The sequence below is a fragment of the Primulina tabacum genome, chromosome 10 (assembly GCF_025594145.1).
Source record: "Primulina tabacum isolate GXHZ01 chromosome 10, ASM2559414v2, whole genome shotgun sequence".
Lineage (NCBI taxonomy): Eukaryota > Viridiplantae > Streptophyta > Magnoliopsida > Lamiales > Gesneriaceae > Primulina > Primulina tabacum.
In genome coordinates this window covers 31,966,536-31,975,892 of record NC_134559.1, presented here as the reverse complement: position 1 = coordinate 31,975,892, position 9,357 = coordinate 31,966,536, and positions in this window count along the sequence as shown.

The window sequence follows — 9,357 nt, the reverse complement described above, 5'->3', positions numbered from 1 at the left end:
TATGCAAGCCACAGCTCAACCCCAATCACTATTCTCCCAAATCGCCCAACCCGGGACCAATTCCTTTCCTCCCGATCAACTGCAGTTGGGGTTGGTTCCAGCACATGTTGAACCCTTCCTAGCCTTGTCTCAGACCAACCAGGACCTGGTCTAAGGCTCGGCTTGGTCCTTGTGTTGCTAGCTAACACCTGCACGCTAATTACCCAAAGAACCGTGTCATCCCCTTGAAGCACTCCTCTCGACTCTTCAACCTGCAGCCACTAGCAACAATTCTAAACCCAGGACAACCCCTTTTCACCATGTACAGCCCCTTAATAACCAAAAACCACAGCCCTTTGCACAACACAAAACAAGACGTGAGTAGTTGATCAGAAAATGAAAGAAACGCAACCAAATCGTTTGATCTCCATGCATGGCGTTGGATCGAGATTTACACACACAAAGAAACATCTAACAACATGTATACAGCGTATGTGATGCAAAAATAACAGTACTGGGTGTTCTTTTATGTTATAAACGTGAGAAGATTGAAGAACGAGTGCCGGACGAATTTTTCTTGCAAGCAAAAGAAGTGGCCGAAGCTTTGCAGCTATGGGAGGTGTTGAAACCGAGGGCATATTCTGAATGGAGGGGGGTGTCGGCTATGCCAAATATATTAGGTTAAGGGTATTGTTTAGGTATTATTATATAGATTAAAATTAAGCTATTAGGCCTTAATTGTCATTTTAAAGTTAAAAAAAGAGTTTTAGGCCCAATAAGTTTAGAATAGGCCCACTAAATCAAAACACACTCCCGGCAAATAATTTGTTTGGTAACTTTTTGAAAAAATACCCAAACCATCAAAAAGTCCCTCGTTTCGATAAAATTCGCGTGCCGCTGAAAAATATGCTCCGACGTGTAAAAATACACAACAAAGCCAATTTCTTGAAAAATACCTTTAAAACACCTTATATTAACTAATAAAAATTAATCATGTAATAAAATAATTTTGCTGCAAATTCCCCGGTCTATGTTCCTCGTTCGAGCGCGAAATGCATCTAGAAACCCTAATGCATGAACTTTTAAAATTTAATGAAATAAATTCAATCATGCAATAATTATGCATAAAATGCATAAAAAAATGATTAAACACATAATTAAATAAAATCATAGATTGCATGCATTCAGGTTACGTGAATTAAATTCATGGACCTTACACTCTTAGTTTTTCAAATTCCTTACAACAAATAATTGATTCGCTCGTAACAAGTAGCCTGAATACTACGAATTAATACAATGAAAATAATAACGTAAGTGTGCGATTTGTAGATTGAGAAAATGCTGGAAGAAAGTATCGAAATTGATTGATGATCGACAATAGTGTGTTTAGTATGTTTGCCAACCTTCTTCAACTGATTTGATCAGCTCTATATAGTTTTCGATTCCAACAGTCATATTGAATGCATTTAATGACTAATATCCATTGAATATTCTTTTAGTTCAAGCTGTTGAGTTTATCTGTCAGTAATACGAAGTATCAAACTGTTCTTCTTGTGTACGAACTGTCAGTCTGTCAGCTGATACTACAACTAATGTCATGGCTAACTAATCAGGAGTCAACCGATCGACGAATCAGTTCAACTGGACATTTTCAGTTAGAATCGATGTCATTTCAAATTTGAGATACTTCAGTTGATGAAGATTCTTCCGATTAAGTTAAGCGAAGTCTTCAGCTCTATTTATAAATTCTTTTATTGAACTTTATGTCATCGGCTTTAAATCTTCTTTCATTTACGATTGGTCTGATCAGTTTGGTTCTCCAGTTCTCTTGAGGATTTAATTGTAAAACTCTGAAACTTATAATATTCTAAAAATTTACCCCTTTTCAAGATTTGACAAAACTTAGATATCTTGGACTGATGAACTTATTATTCTGATAGACTGAAATAGAGAAATTAATTGTAAATAAAATAATGTACAGATTCGTACATAATCAGGAAAGATTTTTCATTGAGTTTGAAAGAAGTAAGTATATATTTGTACATACATTTTAAAATGAAAAAAATAATAGAGATGTCCAATAGACTAGCAACTGACTTAGGGCGCTTGATCATTTCTTGAACTTCTTCTAGCTGGTCCTTTGTCAGTTCGTTTGTCTGGTTCCTTCTTATTCTTGCTGTTTGTCCCTACTACTGTTGTCAACTATTCTTCCCGATTTTTGTCAACACCTTTTGATCTAGTGAGGAGAGGGACTGTTTAACTGACTTGAGCAGATACTTCAGCCAACTTATCTTGTACAAAGTCAAATTTTATTTGAGAGGCTTGTGTGTACAAAATCAATCTTGTTGCTGAGTAGTTCTTAGAAGGAGGTTTGAGTAGGGATTGTAACTGTTACTCTTTTCGTTTTGTCAATTATTTCAAAGAGAGCAGCTACATCCTTCGTTAGTTTCTTGAAGTCTTTCATCTTGTGATATTTTAGGGTGTCTAAACTCAAAGAATGCAACAACTGTGTAGATTTGACTTGAGAGATACTAGAACAAAGATTTTACAGTTCTGATAAAATACTGTCCAGCATCACATCAGTTGCTAGTGGATGTTCAGGGGATAAATCTTGAGTGGGAAATTTTTCTTTCCCTTTTTCTTTTGGAGTAAATTCCATTACTGCAAGTTGATTTGGAGCAGCATCTTGGTTTATATCCTTTGCCATTTCTGCTACTATCTCTGCTTGAACTGATAGACGGTGAGGCTGATCCTGATTATCAGTTGTAGCAGTGGATGCCTAAGCAGTCGTCTAAGAAGAGATCAGTTGAAGAGTAACTTCGAATCATTTTTCTTTATATGAAATTCTCAAAAGTTAACTCAAATAGTAACCAGGAATCATCAGTATTTTCGTAGAAAATCTACATGTCCCAAAAGCATTCATAATCTTCATGACTAACTTATGACCCAAAAAGTAGAACATCACTACTACTAACCAAAAATCGATATAGTCAGATCATTTTCAACATTTCCTAACGCCCATTAGCAAAGTTCTTAATCATGTCTTATTCCACCACAAAGCCAGTATGCATGAAAATCATATAATTTCTTAATTCATGTCGTAACATTCATAAAAATTCTAAAGCATCTATTTTCAAAACATATAGACGGATAAACATGTAATGAAAAACTTATATCATGCAAACATGCAGTGATAGCGTAAAACTTTAAAAACATTTGAAGTATGTAAACTTACAAACTTGAGGCTTGACGACTTAGTTTCTGAAGCTGGCGGTGATACAACTCTTTACAAGAACCCTTAGTCTGATACCAACTGAAACATCTACTACTAAAATAATGCTAGAAATTTTTTATTTTTTTTGCAAGCTAATTTTGAAAATGCTCATACACATGAATGTGAATGAAAATAGTCCACCATGCGTATTAAAAATTTATTCAATCACTGAATAAAAATATATGCAGTTAAATAAATCCTAAATATCATCAAATTCCTATACTACTGTTTGAAAAGTATTCAAACATAACAATCAAAGTCTGTCGTATCATCAACGTATAAAAATATATAAAATGTATAAAAAATGTTCATCCATGACCTATAAATATATAGTGCAGAAATATGCAAGGTCCTAGGGTCATCGTGCGTACTCCCAGCTCCGCCTACTCAGTCTTCGGTTCTTCTAGTCTCAAACTCAACGTGCTCACCTGCATCATTCACACCTAGTGAGTCAAAAGACTAAACACACGAATCTTTATAACAAGTACATATACATAACATGCAACAGTGAAAAACACTGTAATTAACATACATTTCATAATCTTAAAAGCATGAACTTAAACATAGCATGTCAAAGAATAACATGTCCATAACATATCTCATCATATCAACATATACGGGTTTATTTTCTTTAATTGAAATTAAATCATTAGTTGTTACCTTCGTTTAAGCTCTAATCGATGGATCCATCTACGTATAATTACGGTACTTGACGGCGGAGACAACAATGACAATTTTATCCATCCACTGAGCCTTGGCCTTACATGTTCATGTTCATGTTCGTGTTTGTATTAGTCACAACCAACTCTCTTCCTTCGAAAACATGTCATCGTATTCATTAATTATAAAAATCATGTATATATGTATATTTTCTTAAAACGAAGCATGCAATATATTTTTTGTATTTCCATAAAAAGTCATGTTCGTAATAACATATGAATTTAAAAAATGCAATTTTTGCCCCTAGAAACCCTAATTGACCATTTTACCCCTATACATTGAAATTTCAACCCGAAGCCAACCAAACTACTTAATACACCTCAAAAGATAATTAAAATCTTTCCTAGATGTAACCTCGAGCCTGTTCCCTAACTTTTATGATTCGTTTTAAAACTTGGACCGGGGTCCCGATTCAACCCGAAACTTAACCAAACTTTCCCAAATTTTTACCACAATTTAATCACACCCTTTCAGCCCCTAAACAACACAAATCCAACACTTTTGAAACCCTTAAAATCCACTGCCACTGACTGGAAATTTCTTCAAACATGCATCGACAAACCCTAATGTACTAAACCCTTAAATTTTCGATCCTAGACCTAACCAACGCGAATCAGCCTTGAACCAACAATTACTAGGACCAAGATCAAGCCGTGGAAACCCTACTGGAACAACCCTAACCACGCCTATAGCTCAATGCATGTGCATTGCTCGATCTTGCCAAGGAGTGAACCGACTAGCCCTTTTTCCTTCCTGTCGCCTCTACCCTCATGTCCAGCTGCTCACGGCCCCTTCCCAGCCCTGTCACGGACCAAAAAGGGTCTGGTTCACGGCTAGAACCGAGACATGCAGGGCTGCACCTTCCATTTTTACCGATCTAGCCACGAAAACCCTAGATCTAGAAGCATACGGTCGGCCCCTTCCCTCTAAACCTGAACCGACGCCCTCTCCACCTTATCAACCATAGATCTCGACGTGTTTAGTCCCTTGAAAACCTAGATCTAGCAGCCCTTGCAAGGAATCCATGGAAAAACGTGAGTACATGTCAAACATATGCATATGTAACAAAACTGTGCAAAAATGATGCAACATAATAGATATAGTATTTTCTCATGCATAAACACACAAATCAGGATATAATGATGTGAATGATGAGAAAAATGAGATTTTGGGCGTGCCTTTGCGATTATACGCTTGAAACCTTGGAGATATTTTCGTAGAACTTGCACGGTGGGGAAGGATTTTTTTGCAAACTTGGGAGAATTTTCGAAGGAGGATGCTGAGTTTTTCAAAAATTGCTGTTGTTTCTGCAAAGGGTGGGGCGGCCGAAGTGTAGGGATAGTAGTTTAGGGTATGGGTGTAGGGCTTTTGATGGACCGGTTCTGGCACATTTGAGGGTGCTTCAAACACAATATTCTCAATGAGCTGCAATAGCTCATGTTCTAAGAATGTAAACACCGATTAATTAGATCGACTTTGGTTTTAAACCATTTGAAAAATACTCGAAATAATCCTTTGTTAAACAAACTAATCGGTTTTATATCTTGTGCAACTGAATAGCTGAAAATTACACGAGATCAGTTATGCCTTATATCAGTTCAGGTATGGACAGAACTGAACTAATATCAGCTGAACTGATCAAAGCAGTTAAGAACAAAAACAAGCAGTTAAATGAATATAACACAATATATGTTTATGGATGTTCGGAGACTTCAATTGCTCCTATGTCACCCCTTATACCTCCTCGGGTAGGATACATTAGAAGACTTTGATTTATACAACACCTTGTACAAACCCCCTCAGCTTAGGACTTACTCTTCTGCCTAACGAACTCCTAGTCTGGACTGCACGCAACACCTTCAAGCCAACATTTTGTTTAACGTCAGTGTGTCGAAGACTACTTACACAAGTTTTACGTCTTTGTACAAGACTCACTCAACTGATCTTTTAATCTCTACTCTCTGAAATATGTGAGTAATAGTGTGTGCGAGAACTAAACAATGAATATACCGGGAAGGTGTTCTCACACACTGAGGGAAAAAAGCTTCTATACTAAGCTGCTAACACGTTGAAGTGTTCCCTCACAACTTGGCTGATTACTACTTGTAAGCTGATAAGGCTTTCAGCATGCCCTTCTTCTTCACACACTCTTGTTGTTCTTATGTCTTCATTGATATTCATCTTCTATTCATAAGTGCGAAGATTGATCGTACAGTGATACACAATTATTGTATCTGTTGCATTTTGAATCTGTTCTTTGATATTTGTCTTGTACTTTCTGACAACCATTTTGGAACGTTTTGGCTTTAAACATTGATGCAACGCCTATTATTGTCCTTTGACTGTACAATTGCTTTTTTAACTTTGTGAACAGTTTGATTCCTTTGAATAATCTTGTCGTGTTCTGCAACAGATTGGTTCTAACTGATGCTCTGAACTGGTCATATGAGCTGATCTTATGTTGGGCTGGTGAAATCAGTTGACTCATCATTTGAACTGATTTCAAACTTTCATTTGTACTGGTCAGCTGGGCTCTTCATCAGCTGGCCAGGATTCTAAATGTCTTATGCTGAACCACCTATCAACTGGACAATCAGTTGAACTTGTTTATGATTCAGCAGTTGAACTGATTGAGTCAGATTAATCAGTTGATACTTTTAGTTTGAACTATTCGATAGTTTCAGTTACTTTCAGCTAACTTCACACTTAGGTTAGTTCATTAGTAACAAAATAAAAATATTTGTTTACATCAAAATCAAGAAGTGTTGCGAATATGAAATGTTCCAACATTTTTAATAAAATAATTAGTGCTAATGGGCCCTTTAACTAAAAATAAAGAGATTAAAAGGATTTTAGGCCCAATAAGAAGTAAATAAATCTCATTAAGACCAAAAACACTCCCTATAAATATATCGTTTAGGTACGTTTTTGAAAATATTGTCTGAACCTTCAAAAAGTCCCTCGACTTGCTAAATTTTGCGTACCGATTATAAATATGGCTCGTTGAGTAAAAATACCTTGAAAATGCCCATTTTTGAGAATCGTACATATTTACACAATATATTAACTAATAAAAAATAATTATTTAATAAAAATAGTTTTCCTTAATTGTCTCTGGTCTCCGTTCCTCGTTCGAGCGTGAAATACAGCTAAAAGCCCTATTAAATGAAATCTTAATGAGCCAATATTTAAAACACATTAATGTCAAAGTCATGCATTAAATGAGTTTAAAATAATCAATCAAAATACCTTAGAAATTTAATAACTTGCATGCATGTGGTTCACGTGGACCCTCAAATTTTTGGGACATTACAGTCCACCACCTCTCTGATAAGCACTCCCTTTGAGCGTTCCTGAGGTAGAATTGTGGGGTGGACAACTATGGTGAGAGGAGCTGGAATCCCAGTCAAATTCTGCTTCTCACAAAATTCAGTGATGATTGTTGAGAGGTTGTCAGCTGCAGTCTTTGTCTTCAGTTTGGCTACTGGCTGAACTGACTTAATCGGAACTGTAGGAAGAGGTTGTTCAGCTCCTGAGGGCAGTAGTCTGAGCTCAAGAAGAGCTCCTGGAGTAGCATCTGGCTTAGTCTTTTGAGACCTCGGCTTCTTCACTATTTGAGGAAAGGGTGTCTTCTATGAATCCGTGGTGGGCAAGACAAGTTTTTTCTTGGATTTAGGAGCATCAGCTGTTTTTGCCTTGACAAATTTCTTCAATTTAGCAGCTCCTTCCTCAACTCCAGATTTCTTTGGCTGAACATTGTGAGTGGTGTAGGCGTTTAATTTTATAACTGATGAGGAAGATTCCAGAAAATTCCCTAAGTCCTCAATCAGCCTGCTCAGCTGAAGTGTAAAACCTGTGGATTTCATTGTAGATTGCACCATATTTTTCAGAATGGTGAAGAGGATAGATGACCAATTCATCTTATCCCTTTCACAATAGCTGTCATCACCTGGAAATTCTCAAGAGTGAGGGCAGCAAATGAACCGGCTTTTTTAGAATGTCTTTAGCAACAATATCTGCCATTTTCTGAAACTTTGGCTTCAGTTTCTTCTTGAGATCAAACACCCTGACCATCTGTCCACTAGCTAACAGATGGAAACTAGAGAACCATGCACATTGATGTCAAGAAAAAAAAGTGACTATATTAGGGACTGATCTTGTAGGTTCAAGTCATGGTTTAAGTTGGTAGATATTTGGTTGAATTTCGGGTTGATTCGGGTTAAAACCGGGACCTCGGTCCAAGTTTTAAACGAATCGTATAAGTTACGAAACATGCTCGAGGTTACGTTTAAGAAACAATTATAAATATGTGTTGAGGTGTTCTAAGAAGTTCGGTTGGCTTTGGGTCGAAATCTTTGGGTCCAGGAGTAAATTTGTCAATTAGGGTTTCCAAGGGAAAAATGTTCATTTTTGAACATGTTTCGAGTTAGCAGTCCTTGTAGCGCCCTGATCACAAAAATACTCGTTTTTTCAATGTATATGTTATCATGAACTTGACTTTTTATGTAAATATGAAAAATAAGTTGCATGCTTGATTTTAAGGAAATTTATGAACAAGCATTATTTTTATAAGTGGTGAATATGGTGACATGTTTTGAATGAAGAGTTGGTTGTGAATAATACGAATATGAATATGATGACATGTAAGACCAAGGCTCAGCGAATGGGTAATATTGTCGTTGATATCCCCGCAGATGGGTATCACGTTATACGTATATGGATCCATTGAATAGAGCTGATACGATAGAGATGATACGAAAGTGACAACTAATGAACTGAATTCAAATAAAGAAAACGAACACGTATATGATGATATATTGAGGCATGTTTTGACATGTTATGCTTTATTACGATATGTTTAAGCCCAAGCTTTTAAGATCATGAAACGTATGTTGATTACAGTACTTTTCATTGTTACATGTTATGTATATGTACTTGTTATAACTTTTATGTTGTGTTGAGTCTTTAGATTCACTATGTGTGAATGATGCAGTTGAGCATATCGACGAGGAGACTGGAGGCGCCGAAGACTGAGTAGGCGGGGCTGGATGTGCGCACGCTAACTCGAGGACCTTATTTTTCCGCACATCATGTTTATGAGTTAGGAGATATCATGGATATTTTCATACTGTTATTTTTATATATTAGGAGTTTTCAGGATTTTTGTATGTTTGACTTTTGAATCATGATGCTCGATTATCTAGGGTTTTATGTTTTAGAATACTTTTAGCTGCAGTATTTTTACCAGTATTGGAATCCTCCTATTTTAAAAATGTGGGTTTTACAGAAGTTATTGCATGCATGCTTGTAAATGTATATCTCGAGATTTAGCTTTTTAAAATAAAAAATTTAGTGGGATGTTTAAGCATTAACTTAGCAAACGT